Here is a 26,750-nt window from a genome sequence, read left to right as displayed (position 1 = left end):
CTTTGTTGTATCAGCTTTGGAAATATGGATTACAGTATTCTCTGAAAAACATTGATTACTCTGAACTGTGACTCAGACATTGTTGCATTTCCAGGGTTATAGATTTTCTTTCAGCTAAACTAAGGCTGTAAGTCACAGTGACAGTTGTAATGTGTGTAATACTATAGCACCAGATTCTATTACATACATATTTTTGCTAGAGGTTTATGATGTTAAAAATATTTCTTCTTTTTCCAATACCTTTCTGTACCTGTTGTGTAAATATATTAGAACCTATAACACTGAAGTCAATTTCCAGATGAAATGTGCACAGGAACAGTAGTTTGTCCTTTTAAAAAAAAAAAAAGAACACTGCATACACACTAATTATATTCAAGCACAATATTGAATTGTAATAAAAGATGAATGAGAGAAAGTGTGTGTCATTGTGAAGAATGGGGACGGTTACAGAAAGCTGAGACTGGGGAAGGATTTATCATGTGCACTGCTTCAGGCATTGTGTTGAAAGATCTGCATACTTAAGAGCAGTCTACATAAGAAAGAATTACTATAGATTTTTATATTTTATATAAGACAAAGATACAAAGATAAAACAGGGTTTCTTTTTTTAAAGAAATCTATGAGAGAAATCCCAATTGCAATACAGGAAAAAACCTTCAAACTCAGCTGAGAGACCATCAACTCCATAAATTCAGGGACAAGACATTCGTTAAAATACAGCTGATCCATAATTTTCAATGTAAACACAAAAGTGTGTTTTGGGTTACAAAACACACCACCACCTGAGACAACTAGAAAGTTCACCAGTTTTGCTTGCAAAACCTCAATGTGCATATACATGCAAACAAACTTTTTGACTGATTGTTAGAATTCGGATCTAGTACAGCCATAAAATAGCTATGGAAGCTGGAAAAATAATGGCATTCTAGGTGTATTAGTAAGCAAATGAGCATGCCAACTGACCCACTTTGCTTCCAGAATTCCTACAGCCAGCACAAGTAGTGTTTCAAAGCAAACAGGGGTCTGTTGGGTAAAGAACAGTTGACATATTTTGCTCCATTATTGCTCCTTAGCATAATGCTGCAGCTTGGATAAAGTAACTAGTAACCCACCCCAAATTCAAAAAGAGAGTGGGACCATGACATATTCAAGAACTATTTCTGGTGGATAAAAGCCTAATATGGCTGCTTAATGTGTCAGCTACAAGGAGGCTTCCAGTTAGCTCAGCTGTTAGAGCCACTACTGTGTGTCCCATGATAGTGTGTATGTTGCGCACACAGCTGAGAAAATAACAGACTTTTTGGTTTGCTGGCAATTCTGAAAAACTCGGGTGGGAGGAAGAATTATCTCAGGTCAACCTGAAAACAAATTTTCAATATTTTTGGCAAACTGAGGAGTTAAAATAATTCATTTGGGTCAAACAAAATATTTCCTTTTGACTGACCTTTTAAAAAGTTTTAATGGAAATTTCATAATGAAAAAGTTGTTTCAAATAAAATTTTTTTAAAAATATCAAAATGAATTCTTTTGATTTTTTTAGGTTGGTTGGGTTTTCTCCCTGACCAAAACAATTTGGTGAAATTGACATGATTTGCAACAAGTTTCAGCATCGCTGCATTTTTCTCCAAAATTTTTTTGCTCAGCTCTAGTTGCATATGTCAAGAACTTTATCAACTGCCTTAACAATGGTAATGCTTTGTACTTCCATCCACAGCTCTCAAACCACCTTACAATAGTACATCTGAATCAAGCTTCAAGACATATTTATCAAGCTCATGAGAGTATTATTCCTATTTTACAGATGGAGATACTGGACATAGAGTGGTTAAGTAACTTCCCCAAAGTCACTGAGTAAGTGAATTTCAGAACCAGAATTAGTCTAACATTCACTTGGAATGTCTGACCACAGAAGAATAGACAGCATTGATTCTTTAAACAAAAAGATGTTTATAAGCTAAACTATTTAGGACCTGAAAAGTGAAAATAAAGAGCGCTTATATTTGGGGGTGTAGGGAGTTTGTTTTGATAACCTTAAATTTGAGGTGGAAAGGGACAGGAAGCTAATGTTGTAATCTCTCCCTTCCAGCAGCTGGAACCATTCTACAACTTTCAGTTAGGTAATGAAGATTCTCCTGTGGCCCAATAGGTGGCACTATAAATTTGAGCCCCAATGGTCAAATTAAATCCTCCTGGATGCATCTTATAGGTGAAGGGACGTTGAATGAGACCATTCCTTCCTTCAGGATGAAATTTACTTCACCGGTCCTTCCAAAAGCCCAGTTATTCATTTCATGCAGTCAAAGTGGAGGAGGGGAAAAATTCACCATGAACACCTTATTGCCACTGCATGGCAACACAACAGCTGCTTCTATAGTCACTACTCCAGCATATAGGCTACAGCGGCTCTCCACGCTGTGTGACTGGCAACTTGGGCCAGTGGATCCACGTTAACGCTCTCAGTCCACCCTATCACTTCCATACACGTCCGCCTATGTAGGCTGACACAAAGATCCTTTGGGGGGTGGGGGGGAGGGCACAGAGCAGCTGCTCTAGACTCCCTGCACTATCTGCAACACAGAGTCTGAGTAGTACAGAAGGTGCTGGTCCTCTTAGAAGCCAGTGTTCTCAAAGGAAGTTTCAACCCATTCTGGAAATCAGCGAATCTCCTCAAGCACAGATCTCTGTCTCTCTCCCCCTCTCTCCACCCTCCACCCATATAAAGAATTATAGATGAAACTTTAAACCCACAAAAACCAGGAATAATTAGAGTTAATTGTAATTAGAGTTAAGCTTGGGCGAAATCTTGGCTCCACTGTAGTCAATGATAAAACTCCCATTGACTCCAGTGGGGTTAGGATTTCACACAATAATAATAATATGCATAAAAGGGTCAAATTAAGTTATGTGCTATGATAAAGTAAATATGAGTTTTCTATTAATAGGTACAGAAATAGTTTTCTACAGTTAAGGAATGAACGATCAGATCATACTGACAAATTCCCAGAATTATAGGCAATATAACTAGGATTCTCATTTTATTCAAAATCCCCCAACAAAACCTGCAAATTAAAATAATTTTTCACATAGAAAGAGCTGCATCTGTGTTGTTTAAACAGTATCAATAGCCAACAATGTCTATAATCATATAAACTACTAATAATCATTACAAGTACAGGAATTTCTTTTTTTAATCAATATTTATTAGAAATAACAAAAATGGTTCAAACTGCAGTAGTAGTAGTAAATATTTATATTATCGTGGCACTCAAAGAGCCCCATTTTGCTGAGAGCTCTATGAATCGAGAAGAAAATTCCTACCTCAAATGGATTATGGTCTACAGAGAGAGAAATAAAGAGCATTGTATTATATTAGATAGCTTGTGAAATATTACTACACATCGTCAAATATGGCTCCTGGATTTCTCTGTCCTGGAAAGGAAAAAATAACCATTTAAAGTGTACAGAATAACATCTATAGCAGCTTCCTAAAAAACTCACTTTAAACTAAAATTTTCCATGCTTAAATAAAATTAACCTCTGACCAGAAGTCATTTAAGAATTTTAATAAAATTTATTCGGTTATTTTTGAGTTATGGAAAGGAAAAGAAATACTCCCCACACACACACACACACACACTTTAAGCAATTTTTAGACACTTTCTTGCATACAACTCAAAAAGGGCTGAAGTTTATATATTGAAATTCACAAGTTAGCTAACAGGTTTAAAAATTCAACTTTAATGTTGCATTAACATAGATATTTACATTTAGTAATCTGCTGAAGTCTATAGGGATGGGTTTAGGGGTCCACTAAATCTCTTCAATTTCTCTTCCCACACACACTTTCATTTCACCCTCTCCCCATTTTTATGTAAGACCAATTATAGTACAGATAATGGAGTCATGATCAGCCTATTCACCTAGGCACATAAGGCCCCAATTCTACAAACACCTAGGCACATGCCTACCTATGCATGTGTTTATAAATGTTTGCAGGATCAGTGCCTCATGTTGGCATCCATTCCCTTGTGTCTGCACATGGGAAGCTGAGGCAGAGAAAGATTAGGTGACTTGCTCATGGTCACACAGAAAGTTTGTGTCAGAGCCAGATCTTCCCAGTCTCAGTCCAGTGCCTAAGCCTCTAGAACATCCTTGTGCTGTTCCTCAAGGTGCCCACATGGGGCAAGCCCCACGGTCACCAATTAAATGTTGAAACAAACTGCAAATAGGAGGCTGCCGCAAACTGGATTTCCCCCTGCTCCCTTCAGTGAGTGGCTTTTGTGAATCCTGAAAGCCAGCTCTGGGAGTCTATCCCAATCAATAACTCTAAAAGGCTTTTAGAAACATTTCATTCTAACACACAGCATTAAGAAAAACAAAAGAAGAGTTATACCTACACTATATAAAAGAGTACAAAGAAGTTCCACAGCACCAGACAAGAGAATGATTGTTAAGAGACCATAATCTAACAAGGTGTCTGCTATCAGCTGCTGCTGCACTAGTCGAATTCACTTTCCATGAATAGTGGTGTTATTTGTTATAGCTTTCTGCAGGGAGAGATCAGCAGATACTCTATTATAAACATCTACAGAAGTGAAGTCAGTGTTGAAAAGCACTTCTAGCTCTGCCTCCTTGCTGCCTGCCTTGTTCCTTAAGCATTGTTTTCTTTTATCAAAAGAGATTGAGATATCAAACTTGAAAGGAAATGGAAGCTGTGAAAATAACAAAGACACAGGACAAGAATTTTTAATTTTGCCTCATTTTCTTTGATGATGAAATAGTGTGACCAGATGTCCCAATTTTATAGGGACAGTCCTGATTTTGGGGGCTTTTTCTTATACAGGCATCTATTACCCTCCACCCCCGTCCCGATTTTTCACACTTGCTATCTGGTCACCCTATGATGAAACCAGTGCTGAGTATTAAATAACAGCCTTAAAGTTGAATATCAAGTGTATGTGAAAATTCTACTTCTGTCAGGAACATGAGCAGATACCCCACTAGCCACATTCAGAGGGGTATTCAGGGAGTAGCGAAAATTCTTTTTGCTTTTACAGTCACTCAAAATCAGATGCCCAGCTCTTACACCACTGTGCTCCCCCAATCTCACACCATGCTGTGACATCACAACTACAACTTGTCTATGGGGTTGTGGGGGGGGGGTAGACTTTGCTTAGAAGACTGAGATTTCATCAAAAACTATTTTTTTTCCAAAACTTTTGCTCTTAAAAACAAACAAACAAAACAAAAAAGCACTAGGGGTTTCTCACAAAGCCCAAAAATAATAACTTTTAGTTTTAAACCAGAAATTATTTGATTACCAAAAAATCCTTTCCCCACCAGTTTTAAATCAAACATTTTTGGTCTAGGGGAAAAAATGTCAACTTGTCAACAAAACTCAAAAATTTTCAAGAGGAAAAAATTCTCAGACCAGCAGGAATCATCACTAGTAAGCAATTCCATCGAAGCACAAAAGTACCTCACATGGGTCAGGGGAAGTCACATTTCTTCAGCATAGGTCATGGTTTTCCAAAGGGGATTTTTGGTTTAGAACCCAGATGGTGACTTGCAACTTCAGAGAACCTAAGAGAGAGAAAACATTATATTTTAAGGTATAAGCTGAATGAATCTTTGAGCCTGGTTAGTGAGGTCATTCAGCATATGTTGCTGAAGTAAAGAGAATTTCCATATTTACATTTCTAGCTGGATATCTTTAAAAGCTACATTTATAACTAACAGAATTTATGGTCTTGATACAGACATTGAGCAAGGTTCTTTGGCCTCTATTTTGCAGGAGATCAAATTAGATTTGCACATTGGCCCATTCGGGTCTTCAAATCATTATTATTGTTACTATTTTTAATTATGAACATATATACAGAACTATCCAAACAGAAGGCTCAGTTCTATCACCCTTAGTCAAGTTGGGTAATACTTGCTCAAGCTGAATCAGCAGAATTACTTGAGGCATAAATTAAGTTATGACTCAGCCTGAGTTAGGGTGGCAGAATTGGGGCTACTGAGCTAGACTGGTTCTCTGCCCGAAAGAGCTTACAACTTACCCTCTGAAACTGTATGTCTTTTGTATTTTAAAGGGTCACTACAGTGTAAATAACCTTATTAGATTCAATACAGAAGCAATTTAGAAATGTGAATCTTTGTTCTTTTTAGGTGCCTCTCACCTGGTTCAGAAGAGTTTGGGAGAAGCCAGGATGGCTGACATCAAGGGGATTCTCAGGAATTTTTTCAGTGTCAGGGGAGAGCAATCAGCCTTGTTTTACAAATAAGGCCAATGGGGACCAAAGTTGTTCTAATTCTAAGTGTTTCTCATTTGTTTTCCCCACAAGAAAAATAAATAAATAAATCCATTCTCTCATGCTCAAAGCTAGGGTAACTATTTTGTTGATATTCATTGGACGTCACAGTTTGCTGAATATGTCTTCCAAAGCTTATGATTATTGCTGAGAACTAAACCAAAAACCTTCTAACCTCCCAGCTGGCTGAACATTAGATTTCAGCGTCATTAATATTTTGGTTTGTATTAGCCTATTGTCAGTGGCTGGAGGAGAACATCAGTTGCCGAGTTGTTTGGTGGGGATGGTTTGTTTGTTTTTCACCTTGGTTAGAGTTGCTAATAAGTGTTAACTTTTGGTACCCTGATGGGAAGAGGAGATACTAAGCCCTGAATGTGCAATTCGGTCTGCAGAAAACGTAAAAAGCTTTTGACTTTTCCTAACCTCCTCCCACTTTCCCCCCCGGAAAAAAATCTTAAAATCTCACAGGGAGCTATTTGGATACATTTTAAATTACAATTAAGATTAATTTTAAATTGCTCAAATTGAGGGCCAGATTGTGAACCCCAGGCTACTACTGGTGAGCAGTTACTCCCAGCAGTGGTCCTACTGAAGTAAATGGACCTAATCTCGGGAGCAACTCGCTCCCAATAGCTGTAAGTGGTTCACAACCTGACCCCAAGTAATTTCTCCCCCTGAGCCTGTGTGTCAGAGGCACGTATTAACCATATTAGCAAGAATCAGGAACAAAATAAAACAATCAATCAGAGTAACATGCTTTGTGGTGTCTTCTTGGCTATTTCTAAAGTACAGTAGTTACCACCTCTCACCCCCATTAGTACGTCAACAAGCAACCCCAGGTCAGCTCTCCATGGCCTTCATGTCCAAGGTTCTATCCACTATGGTCACCTGTCCCCATCTCACCAAGTTACTTTTTGTTTTAAATTTTCATATTTGTAGTTCAGAAAGTTGAAATTAAACTTAACTGGCTGCATTACTCATAATAGAGTAAGCAACTGGCTGCCAATATTGTCGTTCCACCTCAACTGGATGTATTTTAAAACAGAAGTAAAAAAAATGTAAAGCAATGATACATACATTAGGGCCTATGACAAACAATAGTTTTATGTTGGGGAGAGGAAAATTGGCTGTATCAACTCAGCATTATTCAGCTGCTATCTGAGGGGCTAACTCATGCATTAGTGCATGGAAAGGTTATGCCCAGGACTCCAGTTCAGGCCTGATCCTGCAATTCAACATGTAGACAACACTCCCATAGATTTCAGTGGGAGTTTTGTCTATAGTCCTTATGAAAAGTCAAATAGTGATGTACCTGGGGAGGGTCTTGAGAACCCCTTGTTGAAATTCCACCACCAAACTGGAGAGAAGGTTGGGATTATTTCCTTGCCTCTGATAGAGTTAGTTACCTCATCTCTGGATACTGCTAAATCATCCCCATCAGAGATGTCTTATCTCTGGAACTCATAAAAATACTTCTGAAGACCATGTGCTTTTTTAGAATGCACCAGGCTGTACCAAATTGTGTCAGGTACTTTAAAAAGCAAAATAATCTCTTGAGGGAGCCTCCCTTTCCCCATAAGGTCCTCACACAAGTTCCACACCATGCTGAGCTATCAATATACCCTGTATATTTTTTCAGGAACAATGCATAAACATTTCCTGCAAGTGCCTAAGTTTGTTTGCTAAGTGCTTTTCTGCTTGATTACAGAAAACATTTATGTTTAAAGGAGAAAACAAATGACCAGATTCCCAAAGTCCTTCAGCCTTTCTTTCTACAAGAATATGCATCCATGGTACACAATGTTTATCGTGCTAAGAAGAAATCCTTTTTATCAGCACTCCTTGTCATAATACTGGTAGCAGATCACTGGGATCAAAATGTTAGTGCTGATAGAAGTTCTGGATCTAAATAACCCACCTTCACAGTGACTCATTTCAGTGACTCACGCAGGATTTTTAGCACAACATGCAAGCATGACACAAAGAAGATTGCTCCTTACACTAGAATTTAGTATTTCAGTTTCCAACTCATGAATACAATTTTGGTTGTTTTTGACAGAAATAGTTGAGCTAAGAAATCAGATTGGATTGTGTTATATTGCCCCCTACAGTTAAAAAATTAAAATATCTTCGGCATTGCTTCTAGCTTGACAGCTTGCTTGCCATGCAGTGGTATGGGAGCATAAAAGCTTTAGCATGACCAGAGTGCTTGCAAACACTGATCCTAAAAAAGGATTGTGATATAATTTTAATAACATTTTCCTTTCCAGACATAACCAGAGAAAACTGGTTTGTTTGCTTGTTCCCAAATGCTCCTATCTGATTAAACTTGGCAAAAAAAAATTTACATTTTATGGAACACAGCAACAGATTTTATTATTTTCTTCTGTTTGCGGGTGGCAAACATCTCTCTCAAGAGACTTCCTCTCTTTTCATGATATGACAACCTGGGTTCAGGATGGGATGGGGAGGGGAGGAATAGCTGATGAAATATTGATTAATCCTACCAAGCAAAAAAAGCAGCATTCCAAAGGGGGTGTCAAAAAGGGGGGGAGGTTCCCCCATGCTTTAAAAGGTGCTGATGTACCATAATATAAAAGATGGCACAGAAGACCAGGCACAGAGGACTATGGAGACTGCACAGCACGCATGCGCGCACCGCCGCCCCCAGGAAACCACATGTTGGTGCCATTCTGTTTAGTAGCCAAGACAGTGCCATGTAATCAGTTATTTTATTCATATACTCACATCTCTGCCTGCTACTTTGCTGTAAAACTTTTCAAGTATCCTGGTTTACCAACTAGTAAATGTTGAACTTCAAAGGAATAGGAAATGGCTGCTGAATGGCAAAATGTTTTTATTGCTCCAGCTACAGTGTGTAACCTGGAACATGACAGAACATTTTTCATTCTCCAAAAACATTCTAAGGACTACACTGTAATAGGGTGCGACACAGGAATTCTGGCAAGATATTGAGCTTTATTTCCTGGCTCTAGTCATATGATATGGAACAGATTACAGGTGGCATAGCCCCCACACATGGCAGAGCTCAGTATCCTACCTCAGTGGCCACATAAAAGTGTGCAGAAATTTAGTGGTCATTTTGGAAAATTTTACCTTAAACGTGACTTATTTGAAGTTTCTACTGAAATTTACCCCAAGTAGTACCCCTGAATAGCTGTTATTAAACTTCCAATGTCTCAAGAATTTCCGTTCAACAGGAATAATGGAAAGCGACTTATTGTTGGGACTGGAGATTTGGATACATGCAACAGTTATCTTCAAATACAATTAGCAGCTCAGCCACTATTTCAGCCACCCTGATCTCTTGCTCAAATTTCAGAGGTTCAATCTTCAAACCCAATTTTCCCAGTCCTTGGGGAGGGGGGTCTTTGCCCCAGTAACTGTCTCCGTTTGAGATCAGTTAGGGAGCTCAGGTTTGACTCCACTATTCCCTAGCCTTTTCAGAGTGTCTGATCTAACAACTTATGTCTGAGCCTGTATAAATTATCCCTATACAATTCACAGAACCTATTACACATTCACTAGCCAAATTCCCATTATTGTTGTTTATCTGCCCAGATCGAAACAAAAACTGTGGGGCTGATCCTTGTACTTCCAAGCTTTGCCCCCTTCATTCCCCCCGCTTGGTGCCATACCACACACACCCCTTTCCCAAATTGGGAGAGGGGCTTTCACTAGACACCTACAACAGTCTGTCTTGGCCTGCGTCAAAATTTATAACAATCCTTCTTTATGTGGCCAATTTTGTGTCAGTACCACCATTTAACTGAATTATTTTCATTAATTTTTGCATTGTTGCCAATTTCCCTGGTTGTACAAATGAAATGTATCATTTGTTCCAATCATTCAATATGGTCATGAACCAGATTAGAATCCCCCCCTTCATCCTACATGTTAGACACAGAGCAGTACTTACAGTACTCATGCCGATCAGCTTCCATCTTCCACAGTACCTCCTGCTACCTCTTCTGGTGCACTGCTGCAAGAAAAAAATCCACATTCTGTGGCAATTTCAGCAGCCTCTTGGAAGGTCTTTGGTATCCTTTTCCTGATCTTGATCTGCAAGTCCAGGTCCAGATGAATAGCTATAAATTGGTCCATCACCTGTTTATTCTGGAAGGCTTCAGTGGTATCTGGGTATGCCAGAAACACAAGTCTCCACAGGTCCTCTTCTGGCTCAGGAAAAGTTTCTTCTTTCCTTCTCCTTCTAGCTCTTAGCTGTGCCTTGGCCAGCTTGTATTGATGGCTAGCTCCAAACCTCACGTCAAGTGCTTGTACAAGGTCTGGATAACTCCTTCTCTTTTCTGGGGATAAGTTCTGCAGCACCATCAAAGCTCAGCCACACAGAACTGCTAGTAACCCCCTTTCTGTACCTCTTCCCAGCCATTCATTTGAGGTATAACATTGAATTGAGCTAAATAAGCCCCCCAGGGCATTTTCCCCTCAAAGATAGTAGGGCTTTTGCATCACTAGAGCTGGGACAGCCTGATCTAGGCCTCTGTGGGTAGAAAATTGTTGTAAATGTCTGGTCTTACCCAAGTCCTCTCAGAGGCTCAATTTCTCATTCAGATGGCTGCCGTGATTTTCTTCTGCAGCTAAGTTTTTCACTCCCTAAATTCTTGCTGGAACTTGTCTGAGATGACAGGTTCCAGATTGGCTGGTCTCTACTATTTCATGGAAGAGTCTCTGGTCTGTGGCAGTTAAATTGCTAGTCACCTCATCAATCCGTTCAACCATTCAGAACTCAGTACTATGTAAATTAAGGGGAAAGAACTTTTTGTCCCCAGGTGCTCTGTGGACACTGATGGTGTGGAGGTTGGTCCGGTTACTGCTGGAGTTTTGCACAATATTTGTGAAAGCAAAAAAAGAGAATAAAGAAGTGTTATTTACCCTTTCCCACAATACAAAAACTAGGAGTCACCCAATGAAATTAATAGGCATCAGGTTTAAATCAAACAAAAGGAAGTACTTTTTCCCCACACAATGCAAGCTGTGGAACTCATTGCCAGGGGATGTTGGAAAGGCCAAAAATATAATTGGGTTTAAAATCAAATTAGATAAGTTTATGGAGGAGAAGTCCATCGATGGCTATTAGCCAAGATGGTAAGGGATGCAACCCCATGTTCTGGGTGTCCCTAAACCTCCAACTGCCAAAAGCCAGGGCTGGATCACTCAATAATTGGCCTGTTCTCTTCATTCTTTCTGAAGCATCTGGTAGTGGCCACTGTCAAAAGACAGGATACTGGGATAGATGGATCATTTGTCTGACCCAGTGAGGCCATTCTTATGCTATCTTTTCATGCTGAACTGGCTGGCTACTGACCAGTAACATTCTGGGGTGGCCGGTTCCAGATGGTAATGATGACCTGTTTCTCTATGGGTATGTTGGTACATTGTGGCTGAGGCCCCAGGATCAGGTCTACAATTCTCAAAAATGGTAGCCCTCCCCATCTTGATGTTCCCTTTCCACTGCTACTCATCCCAGCTCTGCAGGACTGTTCTCTCCCACTAGGCTTGGCATCCTCCTGTTCTTCCACCTTGCCCTGCTGCCACTGCTGCAAGTAACCTGCCACTGCCAGAGTCATCGTTGCTGCTGCCATAAAATATTCTCCTGTTCCTGCATCATCTGCTCGGTGGTGTGATGGGTGAAGTCCAATGCAGAATTAATCGAGCTCCAACTGATATAATACAGCCCAAGCAGCCTTGGGCTGTATTATACTTACCACAGTGTATTGTTGGGTCCATGCGGGCTGACAGCATTTCAAAAATTGTGCACGCCAGCCCAGAAAGAATTATAGGGAAGAGACAACGGAAACAAAAGATTTTAAAAAAAAATTGAAGCCACCTGCTTTTCACAACTTACAGAGAAAACAATCCGAGGATGCATGCTGCTCAGCAGCAAAGCAAAGGATCATGGGTAACCTCCAGAGAATGCTACATCCTCAGTTTAGAGCAAACTACCAGCATGTGTTCACACAATGCGAACTGAAAACAGAACAGATATTCTATGTGCACACTAGTGGTGCGAGCGAGTTACCTGAAATGCACCAAAAAGCTTTGGATTCCCCCCGCACCTCCGCCAGGTAGACCCACCCCATGTGAAGAAACTTCAGCAGCCAAAACCCTGATGCAAACCATGTATTACTGCCAGTCCCTAAAGACCTTGCTGGCTAGCATGCAATCAACATTGTATACTTCTGGAATTTGAAGTTATTTCCTTCCATTCACTAGTAGTTTCAGCTACATTGAAAACATGACAAAGGTAAATGATTGTAGCAAAGGAAAGATGATTAACATAGCAACTCTCTCCATAGAATTCTTTGTCCCACCACCTCCCCCTTCCTCAGAAATAGTGGACAAACCTCTAAAGGTTCGGCATTTGGGCTAGATTTGGATACTCCTCTAAAGGGATTGGCTGCTTAGCCGAGTTTTTCAAACTGCAGAATCTGACGCTTTTGCATCTGCAAAATTGGTCTAAAAAAATCTTACGAGAACAGGCTTCCTTGCAAGATTTCTGGTACAATGCTTCCTGCTTCTGTTTGTGGTGGAAACACAGCAAATACCTCTTGCATGGTATTTCATTATCTCTGGTTCTAGTGCTGGCTACGGAAGACTGACAATGCAAAGGTATGTAATAAAGAATAAAATAAAAATCATAACTGAACATTTTCCTACCTGTAAAGTTGTTTGGTTCCTGTTCTAAAAATGAGCAAACTTGTGTACCTAACATTAAACACCTAAATCCATATTTAGGCACCTAATAAGATGGTGAGGAGAAGGTAGGGCCATTGAAACAGAGGTAGGATCCATATCAATGATTTTTGCTCCCCAAATCAATTATGCTTCTAAGGGGAAATCCTGTCCCCTCTTCTATATGGGAAATCAGATTTTTGAAACCCAGCTCTACAATGGCTCCCTCACACAAGCAAGAGTTGTGACCAGGGCAGGCTAGTGGCAAAGGAAGGGTCAGTAGCCCAATTACCATCATCCTCACCATAGAGCAAATGTGATAAGCTACTGGAGCCTTGAGGGTGCAATGGCAGTCATTTTGCTGCCTCTCTGGGAAGTGGAGGTGAGCAGACCACCTTAGTCTGAACAGAGAACCCCAGTGCACAGCACAACTAGTCAGACTGCCCAGCGAGCACCAGGATTTGGGCTATCTTGTAGTCCTTGCAATTGTCTAAGCAGCCTCTTGAATGCAATGAATCCTTTGCTAACAGAATCAGAAAACATGGGGCTGTTTATGAGGTTTCACAAAAACTCTAAAACTTTTACATTTGGGGTTTCATGAAACTTTGAGGCTCACAAAACATCTCTCTCTTTCACAGAGAGCATTTCTTTTTCAAGGGCAATTTCATTTAAAAAATAAAAATCAGATCGAACTGAACCGAAGCCAGTTCTGTGCACACAACAAAGATGCTCGTATGGAAATAATTCTCACCCTGCTTCTAGGCAAGCAGCGGATTGAAATAAAAACAGGCAGCAGCTTGGAACTCACATCATTGCCAAGCCAAAATCAATTCAAACCTCTGAGTCTGCTCCACATCTAGACCCCCCAGTTTTCAAGTGAGTTCTGCATTTGGCAAAATGATCATTTCTCCAATGCCTAATTGTACAGCAAATTCTTGTAAAGAAATGCCCAGAAAGAGTCTGGGTAAAGTGCTCCGAAAGCCTGAAAGCATAAACTTGCTAGCTACACAGCAGTAGATCTGGGCTTTTCTTCAAGGGCAAAATGCTTTATAAACAGATCTAACCTCTCCCTACATCCAATTACCCTCCCCCCTCCCCCTTCCCCCAGCTGCTTCCATAACATACCACAGAATGTTTTTTTTAGACATAGACAACTACTAAATGTGTCCTTTGAAATTCTCCTGCGGTGCTATAACATTGTGCCCGGGTGTAGCAGACACTTACAGAGGTTTCGGACTTCTCCCCACATGCTCTGGTAACCCCTCTTTTGAAGTCTCACACATTCGAGACTCAATTCAGGGCCTGTTGCACCCCTGAGTTTATACCATGCTATATACTAAGAACATTTAAAATGGAGCTGCTTGGTTGCTGAAGTAGGCATGGTGAATATTCATAAAAAATATCCTATGCTCTCAGAGTCCAGAGCAGCAGGAGGTATCCAATGGGCCCCTATGTCCAGGAGCCAGAGGCAGAGAAATTAGACCAGAAGGTCCTACTAAAGAGACTTTTTTAGTTTCCATGAGCCTATCTTCAAGCGCTGCAGGACCTGAGCAAATCCTTCTATGTGCACAGGGATAATGATGCAGAGGGGTGGAAAATACAGTGTGTGGCAGTGAGCCAGGTAGGCACATACAGAAAAGTTTTTGGCACCAGAAGGAATAAGTTGAGGGATCCTGCCTTAGAGAGGTGAGGCCCAGTTGCGGGGAAATGAGAGGGAAGAATGGTCAGGGTAGAGGAAACAGATGGGAGAGAGCGAGAAACATGAGGGAAAAAGAAAGGATGGGAAAGAGAGGAGAAAGAGGAGAAAGATAGGAAATAGATGAGTGATCTAGCAAAATATTAAATGAGCTAGAAATAGGTAGGGGAGCCAGCAAAAGAAAGGCATAGGAATAAGGAATATAAATAGCAATTAGAAACTATCTACACATTAGACCAGTGATACTCAGACTGAGGCTCGGGAGTCGCAAGTGGCTCGACAATGTGTCTCCTGCAGCTCTTTGCAGCACATGATATTAAAATATTGTGTGGTTTAATTATAAACCAATCTAAGTCATTAACCAATCAGGATGCTTTTATTGTGTTATTAACAAATTGTAGTATACTTGCTCAGTCATTTTGCTGTAAGAATAAGAGAGAAAAAAATAGTAAATGAAACAATAAATTCACACTACTGTGGCTCTTTTGATCACTAATTTGGCTCCTGAACTACTGCCATCTGAGTATCACTGCATTAGACAATATATTCCCCACTCATATCCTCAGTGTACCCATATTCTTCTGTATATGGGAATAATAGCACTCCCCTACTTCACAGGGTTGTTGTGAGGAGAAATACATTCAAAAGATTAAGAGGTGCTCAAATACCACAGTAAGGGGGGGGCCATAAAAGCATGTTAGATACAACTATGGTGAAAGGAAGAGAACAGGCTGGGCCATGCAGGCAACAGATGTAATAAATGGGACAGAGAAAACAATAGATGAAGTAGTAAGAAAAAAATGGAATGAGAATGAAATGGAAAAATGGAATGGGGAATGAGGATTGCCTAGACAAATTAGAGGATTTTCTAGACAAATTAGAGGATTGGGCCAAAAGAAACCTGATGAGGTTCAACAAGGACAAGTGCAGAGTCCTGCATTTAGGACAGAAGAATCCCATTCACTGTTACAGACTAGGGACTGAATGGCTAGGCAGCAGTTCTGCAGAAAAGGACCTTGGGGTTACAGTGGACAAGAAGCTGGATATGAGTCAACAGTGTGCCCTTATTGCCAAGAAGGCTAACAGTATTTTGGGCTGTATAAGTAGGGATATTGCCAGCAGATTGAGGGACGTGATCATTCCTCTCTATTTGACATTGGTGAGGCCTCATCTGGAGTACTGTGTCCAGTTTTGGGCCTCACACTACAAGAAGGATGTGGAAAAATTGGAAAGAGTCCAGTGGAGGGCAACAAAAATGGTTAGGGGACTGGAGCACATGACTTATGAGGAGAGGCTGAGGGAACTGGGATTGTTTAGTCTGCAGAATAGAAAAATGAGGGGGGATTTGATAGCTGCTTTCAAGTACCTGAAAGGGGGTTCCAAAGAGGATGGATCTAGACTGTTCTCAGTGGTACCAGATGACAGAACAAGGAGTAATGGTCTCAAGTTGCAGTGGGGGAGGTTTAGGTTGGATATTAGGAAAAACTTTTTCATTAGGAGAGTGGTGAAGCACTGGAATGGGTTACCTAGGGAGATGGTGGAATCTCCTTCCTTAGAGGTTTTTAAGGTCAGGCTTGACAGAGCCCTGGCTGGGATGATTTAGTTGGGAATTGGTCCTGCTTTGAGCAGGGGGTTGGACTTGATGACCTCCTAAGGTCCCTTCCAACCCTGATATTCTATGATTCTATGAAAAGAGGAGAAACAGGGTAGGGAGAAATAGATGGGAATAAAGAAATTGAAAATAGGGGGAAGCAGCAAGAACAGCACACACAACATTGGAGATATTAAACTTCATTTTTATTTTGTTTATTTTGGAACCTACTAGCCAGTTTTCAGAGGTAGCTCTTGGAGAATGCTTAGTTCAGCAGATAGTATCTACAAATTTAATTTTGCTCAGTTTTGGAGCCACCAAAAATTCTTAAGTTAAGGCCAGCCTTGACTACATCCTTGGCTAGACCTGTCAACAGCTGGATTCAGAGACTTGGGAATCTCTTTTCAAACCAATATTATTAGCATTCCCAGTTCTCACCAATGCCATTAGTGGGCATCCACAGTGCTTAATTTGTGCCAGGGCTGAGCCCCAGCAACTCTAGGCTTGGCAGTTCATTGCCTGGCACCTCTGGGCTTTCCGCATCAGTTATGCTTGATCCCCAGCACCTAACTGCTTAAGCCTTGGCACCTCTTTCATTATAAATTAAGCACTGGGCATCCAGTTACAAAAAGCTTTGTTAATCCTGGACCAATTCCTCATCATAGTTATTCAAACCAAATCTGCCTCCTTTAGTAAACTCTTCCTTTGGCCAAATAATAGAGATGAAAGCTTAGTGAGGATAGAGGACCATATTGATTGCATTTCAACAGCTGAAGTTAGCTATCACAGAAACCGCAACTTCCACTCAGTTTTTAGCTGCATTTCCTTATTAAAAACAATTTCCCACTTAGCTTGGTAAGAGATACAGCCAATGCTCTGACTGAATGTCAGAACATTTGTTAAAGTGAGCATGGAGCTTCCAGAAAGAGCTTAAATTAAGGTTTTCTTCCAAGCATACTGAAAGTGCGTGGAAGGCAAATTTAGACATCAAACAGGGGCCCACACAGTGGAAATCCATCTGGCTACACTCAAGATTGGGCATTCACTGACTCAGATGTGCTTTTACACTATAAACTAGGCCATTTGGATAACAATAAAACTGAGCCAGCCAGGCGTATCATCAGTTTCTATATGCCAGTCCAGCCAGGATGACGTTGGTACATCATTCATGAGTATGCCGCAGTCCACAAGGCTCACATTATGGGAAATTTATCTGTAACCTCCTTACATAAATGAATATTTCATTATCTTCTATGCTGGGGCTACTTAGATTGTGTGGGAATAGATTTTGTCTTTATCAACAGACTGGTGGATTTTTAATAATAGTTGTGGCCATTGTGGCCAATTGGAAAGACACATTGTGCCCATCTCACTGAATGGCTCATAGCCAGTTGAATATATATATCTGAAACAGCTCCAGTCAGGAATAGATTGAAATGGAAGCATTTTTCTGATATATGGGAGCCTTCAGGAATTATTTCTTTGTTATGCACCAACAATGTGCTCAGCACTGTACATGACTCAGAAGGAAGACAGCCCTGAAGAGTTTATATTTATATTCCCTGATCTTGCAAATGCTCCAGTAGAATACTCAAGTGAACAAAATTAAGCTTAAGTGTTTGTAGGATCGGGATGTAAGACATGAAACAGAGAGAATGGGACATAATGTGAAATCCAGAGGAAGGACTGATGGAGTTTAAACTTTGTGGTGTGTAATTAGGGGCAGGGGATAAGGGCACAGCTTACCTCACTGACATCAAGTGTGTGGCTCTGCCTCAGTTTACCCAATGAATGGGGTCTTGCCAGGACTGGTAGGGTGATTGCAGCAGCGGCTCCAGGCACCAGCATTCCAAGTGCATGCCTGGGGCGGCAAGCCACGGGGGGCGCCTTGCCGGTCCCTGCGAGGGCGGCAGTCAGGCAGCCTTCGTCAGCTTGCCTGCGGGAGGTCCGTCGGTCCCGCAGATTCGGCGGTGGGTATGCCAAAGCCGTGGGACCAGCAGACCTCCCTCAGGCAAGTCGCCAAAGGCAGCCTGCCTGCCATGCTTGGGGCGGCAAAAAAGCTAGAGCCGCCCCTGGGTGATTGAGCTCACCAGCCAAATCAAACATCCTTCCTTTCCAGGGTAAATAAACCCAGCCAGAAGACACAACCAGCCTTTTTGTCCTCATTGGGCCACACCTGTCTGCCCTAGGATCTGTGTAACCATTAAATCCTTCCCTGTTGGTTCCTTTCACTGGGGTCAAGGCATCTTTGATCCACAACCTTCCCCAAGTTACTTCTCTGTCAGGGGTGAGAGCCTGCAGCTGCACCTGCTCAGTCGTCAGGCAGCCAGAGTGCAGCTGGGCCCCAGCAGAACCACCTGATTGGCTAAGGCAGCCAGGTGGCTTGCTGCTAAGCCCAGCAGCTGCAAAGGATCAGTGGCTACTCAATGCACACACCTTCGAATTCTCTGCCTCCCTTACTTCAAGCCTTGCTTCTACTTTCCCTGATTCCAGGTAATCCAGTTCTGACTCTGCCTTGATCTTGGGCTCTGGCATTTGGACTGTGACCAGTAGACCTGACTCCTGCTCTGACAAGTAGGCCTGACTGCCTATGACCTAGTCTCCTGACACCCTCAGTTGTAGGGTTTTTTGACTGCCTCTAGATAGCATCATAAGGGAGCCCAGGCCCTCCCTCTACTCCAAATGCTGCTTCTGGGACCCTTTACTATTGAGCAGCTATCTGCCCTAACTCCAGCCTATACTGCTTCACAATTCTCAAAGGCAGAAGTAGAAGGGTCCATCTCCTCCTAGTTTCTCCTCAAGCTTTCTCGAGAGGCTCCTTACAGGCTCCATCCCTGGTCTTCTCTGCAGGGAACTGATGCTGTTCTCAATATAGATCCCTGGTCCTATGAAAACCCTGCCAACATGGTGCTGCTCTTCCCCAGATCTGCTCCTAAACTCTCTCACATAGCTTCAGCCAACCCCCTTCCAGGTTCCTTCCATAGCTGTCTCTTAGCCCTGGCCAGCTTACATAACCACCTAAGATTCCCCCTATGTCTCACTCTTCCATGCAAGCAACTAGAATTTGCCTTTTATTTCCTGCTTCCCCCTTCCCAATAGGCTTTGCTGTAGCCCAAAGTCACCTGATCTGGGAGGAAAACTAGGGAGAGGTAGGAACTGGGGCTGAGTTTCTGAAGCTCCCCTTGTGACTGGGTGGCTTGTTCATTTTGGGGCATTGTGAAAGTAGTAATTCTTAGAGAGATGCCTGAATGCAGCGAGGGATCCAGTTTAGAGAATCTGGGTAGGGGGGTTATTCTGTGTGGAGGGGCTGTGTGGGAACAGGCACAGAGCCATGTGTCCGAGAAGGAATCAAATAGGACATTGAGGCTCATGATGATAGATATTTGGGTGAAATCCTGGTCCCATTGAAGTAACTGACAAATCTTCCATTGATTTCAGTGGAACCAGGCCTTATCTTTAACTATAATTTTGAGATGCTTGTCCAAAAGGCTTCTTCTTCCTCTCTGTGTTCTCTTTTGTTACAACTTGTCCAGCTCTTACACTTGGCCTGGGGATTGTATCTTACTCTGGTCTTTGTTCCTTCTAAGTCAGTGGTCCCCAACGCGGTGCCCGCGGGGGCATCTTAATGCGCCCGTGTCCTGGCCCCCGGGAGAGCACCCGCCAGCATTTCGGCAGGGATGCCTCTCGATGACGCCGCTTGCCGTTGACAAGTGACGTCATCGAGAGGCGTCGCTCCTGAATTTCGGCGGCGACGCCTCTCGCTGACGTTGCTTGTCGACGGCAAGTGGCGCGGCATTTCGGCGGGTGCTGCACCGCCGCAGTGGTCCTTCGGCTGGCCCCCGCCAGCCAAAAAGGTTGAGGACCATTGTTCTAAGTCATTTTTTAAACAAAATAACTGGAAAATATAAATCTATGAAATGTAACAAAAAAACCCGGTGACCATTATGTACATTTAAATACCTTAGCTCCTGGGCCCAATCCTCATCTAGTATAAATTGGTAGGTGTTACACCACATTTACACCAGCTAAGGATCTGGCCCTTCACTTTTCTGAAGTCTGATAATATAAGTCTCTCTCTGCATTCTGATAAACAAGGAACGTATAAAAAAAAGGCTTGAGCTTTGGGACCATCTACATTTCCCTTGAAGAGCCCATGTGGCATTTCTGAAATGAGAAACCATTTTTTTATTTAATTAATTTCCAATAAAGCTGCTTTAACTACAAACAATAAAACTCCTTCTACCATGTCACTCTTCCTGCTTTAATAAACACAAACCTCAAGAAAGCTCTGGGCATTCTGAGAAAAAGAAATAACCAAATAACTCAGAATATTTAATTTTCTATGCTGGAAATGAGAAACAGGTGTAATTAAAATAACACTTTTTTAAATTAAGTGACCTCTGTTGGCCAGCCATCTGTGTATAATTTAGATTTTTTTCCCCATTATTACTGTAAAATTAAAACTACGGCATATAAATGGTGAGATCCTCTTTAGATATCTTTAAGCACCAGCAATATGTATTTTCTACCAGTTAAAATCCTTAATGATACCGAAAATCTGTCAAGCATAACTCGCCCAATTCATTTGCCTGAAACCATCAATATTTTATCATGCACTTGCAGTTGGCTTCAATTTAACAGTCCAGGTTACTAATCAAACAAAACACCCAAGTCATTAAAAGTTAGCGTGCCATTTAGAAAGTGCATTTCACGTTTATTAAAATATCTTTCATGGAGCTATTAGAAGGCTAAAGTTTTAATTACAATCAGATATTTAGTTCTACTTCAGTTATGCTTTTGGCACTCTCTTGCAACTGCCTTGATTAATCTTCTGGACAGAACTCATCCATTACCTCCTGAAATTATTTTCCTCTTAACTTCTTCATAATTCATCTCTTTTTCTTCCCCCCTCCAAACATATAAAATGTATTAAAAAGGTGTGCACAATACCTGCCTGAAAGATGTCATTAGAAAGATTCCATTTCAAATGCAATTTGTTCTCAAAAGTACCAAATAGCCATAATTCAAACAGATGTATTGAAATTGAAATATAGGTCTTAGTCATCATTTTAAACTATTTTACTACAGATGAGACTAATATGAGCTCCCCCCACTCCTTCATGGTTTGAAATATTCAGTTGTCAGATTTTGTGTGGGTAATTCTGAGAACACCATGAACTCTCACACATTCCCTGTCACTGCAAATCTTCCTTTTCTTTCCTCCTCAGTATAATAGTCAATGAAATATATTTTACCAAGGCTCAATGTGTTGAGACCATTTCAATGGCTGCTTTCTGTCCACATTAATGAACAATTACATATTCCTAGCCTGCAGTAACTAAAATACTCATTTCTGTCATCTCATTTAATAGACCCAATTGCTAAGGGCATATCCAAATTTGAGCTGTGTACACAAAACAAAAAACTTAAGAGCCATGTCTGAAAGTCTGGCCCCTTTATGTATCTGTTTTGGATCTATGTATCACCTACTTTCTGTGGAAAGACCCTAGCTTGAAGCTTAGCCCCATTTTTAGCTTGAATAGGATCAGATTTGTTTCCTCTCATCTTCCTGATTTTTCAACATCCTTCTCCTTATTCCCTCCCTGAAGTTCTCTGAATGTCGCCTTGGGTCCCACCACAAGACTCTCCAATAGGCCCTAGTTAGCTTTCTTTCCATCCTCCAATAAGTTTTACATGATTAGCATCTGCTACCCAGACTTCCAGTCACAGGGTATTTAAGGCATCCCTCTTGCCATCTCTAGTGTTGCTCTGCTGGGGGATGGATTCCCACATTGAGGCTCTTCAAGGCCCAGCTCCCTGCTACCCACATTTATGGACTAGAGTCTACTGTGAGCAAACGAAGGATATTTGGGGCTCTGATAATGCTATCGAGCCTCATAGATAGACTCCTAGCCAAAGGTTCATGAGGCCACCAGGCTTGCTCTTCACTTCTCCTCGTTCCTCATTAACTGGAACAGGGTCATTCCTGTCATCTGAGGAGTGCCTCTGCTCTCATGGTGGTTGAAACCAAGTGAAAATACAAGGCCACCATCTATAGGGTGCAGAAAGGCCACTAAAGGCAGCAAAGCTCGTATGTCCAGCTAGCAAAAATACACAAATGGCACAGTGGCTATACTGGCTCATTTAGAGCCTGTTCACTCCTTGATATGATTGGCAGCATTGGCTCAAGAGATGCACGGGTGTTTCAAGTCAAGGACTTAAGTACATAGGCCGAGAAGTAGGAGAAGCTTGCCCAGTTCCTACTTGCCTCCACCTTGGCTAAAGACAGTGGAAGTTGATCCTTTCCATTAGCACCAAATTCACACCATTTATTTAAATTATTTTTATTACTTTGCAATAATACAAAATGTTATGCCTAGATCTAGCAAAATACAGCAAGAGGGTGTTTTTTGAATGGTAGGGAAATAAGAGAAGCAGATAGAAAACTGATTAAGTATTCTTTTCTGTGATCATTCCAAATTATACACAGACCTAGGATAATACACAATAAAAGAACCCAGGGTAGTACAGTTTTTAGAGAAAGAGGACACAATTAGAAGTGGGCCCAAATTAAAGGTCAGATTTGAAATTGGATCTATTCTGATAAAAGCTTGTAATTAGTGCTACAGTTCAGCCCTCTCTAAACACAAAAAAAATGGTGATACCACCAAGCATTATAAAAAATCCTGTTCTTTTCAATGCTTTCAAGAAAAGGAAAAGATGTTAAGATAGGTTGTTTTGTTTTCTGGAATAATCCTTGATAACTTAGCACCATCTAGTGTCTGCTGTGAGAGTAGTATCTTAAGTGGGACACTGGAGAAATGAAAGAGTTGGTGAAGCTAACCCAGAAAAGATCTGAGTTTCCTAAAATTGCACCTTGCTAGAGTTGAGTCAGAGTCTTTAGATCATTTTATGTAAATGAATTAGCAATAAACGATAACACTAATGCTGTAGTTTTAACGGATAGGGATGATTAGCTGTCCCTTTCTTTCCGCAGGGCAGTTCTGTTTTTCAGCAGTCTAATTTGGAAATTTGGAACTTTAAATCAGGACATGTATCTTCTTTCAATACTCAACATCCCTCACTCCTAGTTTCCAGCAGAGTGCCGCTGTGGGCTCTGGAAAGCTATTCTCTAGAGCCGTGTGAATATCTGATTTGCGGGAGGCGGGGTCACAGGCAGTTCTAAAAAATTGTTAAGGGTTGATCTGAAATTAAATAATTTGGATGTTTTTAGCTCATAAAAAATAATTTTGGGTCAAACTAAATGTTTCATTCAACTCAAATTAAAATGTGTTTTTTATTTTGGCTAAAGAATACTTGTTTGAGTAGAAATGAAAATTTCATTTGAGCTCTAAAATTTTTTAAAGTAAATTGAAATATAATTTTGAAATAAAAAGCATTTCTAATCAAAACCTTTTGTTTCAAAAACAAATGTTGAGGGAGGGTTTCAGTTTTTCAATCAAATCACTTCAGCAAATTCAACATGAATGTGTGAAACATTTCAGCTGATCCAAATCTGCATTTGGCAGAAGAAAGTTTGCCCAGCTCTAGTATTCTCAGCCTTAGCACTTATTGGCAGAAGCTGGCAATGGTATCAGGAGGAAAGGGGTGAATGCAGGAAATAGGCTTCTCACTATACAGGGGGTAATGTGTGTCCCATGGTTTTTATTTTGGGAAACTAGTCACCTGAAGTAACAAGCACCTAGACTACAGTGAGGTGTACTATATAAAACAGAGAGAGATGTTGGTACACTGTGTGTAATCAAGGACAGACATTAAAATTTGGTATTTTGTTAAGCCAAATTAGAGTAGCACAATAAGAAAGCTTGGCCCACATGTGGGCTGGCTGAGATATGCCTCTAATTATCAAAGCCTCATTCCAATGCCTCCCTGAGAGGTTTCTCCTCAGAGGCTCTTCTAGGAGCTTTTTACTGAAAATGCTGGCAGAGGGAGCCCAGAGAGGGAATATTAAGCTTTTGAATTGGGAAAATGAGGTTGTTTAAAGCTTCTAAAAAAAGTGTGTGGGGGCAGGGTGTTTCTATGCCCAGGGGCTAGACTAAATGTGCCTTAGGAAAAGATCCTTTATCATTGGGTAATATTCTCAGACTCTCAGCTTTTTGGAGCAGGTATGTGTTCTCTGGGTTTATCCAGCACTTAACACAGTGAGGGCACACACCCCCTCCCATCCTCACTGGAGCTTTTGAGAACCATTCTAATGTACCTTAGAAATTATATTTCCAAAAACCTTGCACTAGCTAGCCTGACAGTAACAGGTTATCAGATCCACCTGAATTCTGCTCAGTGTAGGACCTGAAAGAGGATTGCTCTAGGCAAAGGAAATCCTCATCTGGCCATTTAAAAAGGGCAAAGCATATGGACTTAGATAAATATCTGGCGTGAAATCCTGACCCCATTGAAGTCAGTAGGGAAACTCCCATTGACTTCAGCAAGGCCAGGATTTCTCCAGCAAGGCCTAGAACAGTCGCTCTTTCTTTCTGTTATTTCTTACAATGACACATGCCAAAGTTTGATACAATAAGAGGCTTTGGGTGAGTTATATATACCAGGCTACACTAACACCATATGTCACAGGGGTGCACTCACCACTAGTAGCACTTCCTCCTGGAGATTAGCTCTGGCTAGGTGGCGTGCCCTCCTCCAGCAGTGTCTCTCCCATCATCCTGTCACCATCTGCCACTCAAGGGGCTCCCCCATCATGACTTGGCCCTCTGGCCAAGTCACCACATGTGTTTCGCCTTCTGGGGGGAAGATGTATCAAAGTCCCTTCATATAAAATGGCAGTCTTCCCTTTACTGCTCTGGCCTTGCCGCTCATCCAGTGGCTAATAGAGGGTCCCAAGCCCACCCTCTACTCTGAGTGCCAGCTCAGAGGACATCTGGTCAGCAGCCAAAGCTTGCACTGTCCTACTTTGCTGCTTTCCTACCTCCCCCCTGGTTTGCCAGCCTCCCAACTCCCTACTCTCAGGGAGTAACTGTGGACTACCCTCTAGTCCTGAACACAGCTTCCTCCTCCTAGGGGGTAACTGTGGCCTACTTTCCTGCACCCCAGACCTCTGTTGCCAGCTTCCTTGCTTATACAGGCCCCCTCTATTCCTGTCCAGCTGAGCCTCTTCTAATTAAATCCCTGCTCCCTGTCTTCTTCTCCACTTAGCCATCTTAACTCCTCCAAGCCTTGACTCTGCTCTTACACCACCCAGCTCTGGTTGCACCCCTGCTGAGTTCAGGATCTCAAAAGGCGGGGGCATGGCCCTTAGCATCTTCTGTCTCTGGCACCCATGCCCAAACCTTGTTTAAATCTGTTTAACACTGTACAGTAACAGCAGGGGCAGCTCTACAAATTTGGCCGCCCCAAGCAGTCATGCCCAGGAGGCGCCCCCGAGCCGCGGGAGCAGCGGACCTCCCGCGGGCATGACTGCGGAGGGTCCGCTGGTCGCGCGGCTCGGCTGGACCTCCCGCAGCTGCGGGCGGTTCGCTGGTCCGGCGGCTCCGGTTGAGCTGCCGCAGGCATGCCTGCGGGAGGTCCAGCCGAGCCGCGGGACCAGCGAACCGTCCGCAGTCATGCCTGCGGGAGGTCTGCTGCTCCCGGGGCTCCGGTGGACCTCCCGCAGGCATGACTGCGGCAGGTCCACCGGCCCAGCCTGCCGCCCCCCCCGGGAAAGGGCCGCCCCAGGGTCGTGTTAACATTTTTGATAGGACAGATAGGGAAATAAAAGGAAACAATGAGATATTGATCAGCGTGATAGGCAGTTGTCTGAGGCCTTACCACTGGCAAGTTTTTTTATAGCACTAGGGGAAACTAAAATGAATGCTAGGTTGATTAGACCAGAGGTTCCCAAATAGTAACCCAGGGAGCACTTATTGGTAGTCCATAGGCAATTGGCTGGCCACTCTTAAATTGCATGAAAAGACCATTAAAATTTCATTTAATGCTTTTGTAATATTTTCCCATGTAGCTGTGACTGCTGCAGGGATATGTGATAGAGAATGGGACAATAGATTATTGAGCAAAAACAAATAGCTTTCTCCACAAGACAATCTATTAATGTGGTCTACACCCTAAAATGTTTGAGAACCCCTGAATTAGAGAATTCTCTAGCTTCCAGATTGTGCAGTTCTCTCTTCACACATCATGCAAATAGGGTTTCAACTGTGCCCACAGGTTTTTTAGGTTTCTTACCTTTATCTGTGGTCAAGATTTTGCCATTCATCTCTGCAGTTTGTTACATCAGTCTACCCAGTTACCAAAGATATTCTTTCTTTTCAGACTTTGTGGCTTACATTTTTTCAACTGTGAATGTGTGTCTGGGAGGAGGAGAACAAAGAAAGCTGATTCACTGAAAACCAAAAAGGAAACACGTCACGTAATGGCACGACATCAGGCCCTGCAAAAACTCCTTCTTCCAGACGATGAGATG

General features: G+C 41.9%; 1 long non-coding RNA gene across 1 annotated transcript in view; it reads right to left on the bottom strand.

The window, feature by feature from the left end:
• Positions 1-3,225: 3,225 nt before the first annotated feature.
• The window catches only part of LOC123368963, a 62,987-nt gene continuing 39,462 nt past the window's right edge, over positions 3,226-26,750 (bottom strand). The window contains exons 2-3 of the long non-coding RNA XR_006578942.1: positions 5,480-5,583; positions 3,226-4,547 (exon numbers count right to left, since the gene is read on the bottom strand). This is a non-coding gene — a long non-coding RNA (uncharacterized LOC123368963). The remainder of the gene's footprint in view (positions 4,548-5,479; positions 5,584-26,750) is intronic.

Source organism: Mauremys mutica, chromosome 4, assembly GCF_020497125.1.
Source record: "Mauremys mutica isolate MM-2020 ecotype Southern chromosome 4, ASM2049712v1, whole genome shotgun sequence".
In the NCBI taxonomy this organism is placed as follows: domain Eukaryota; kingdom Metazoa; phylum Chordata; order Testudines; family Geoemydidae; genus Mauremys; species Mauremys mutica.
This window is presented reverse-complemented; position numbering and strand designations above follow the sequence as displayed.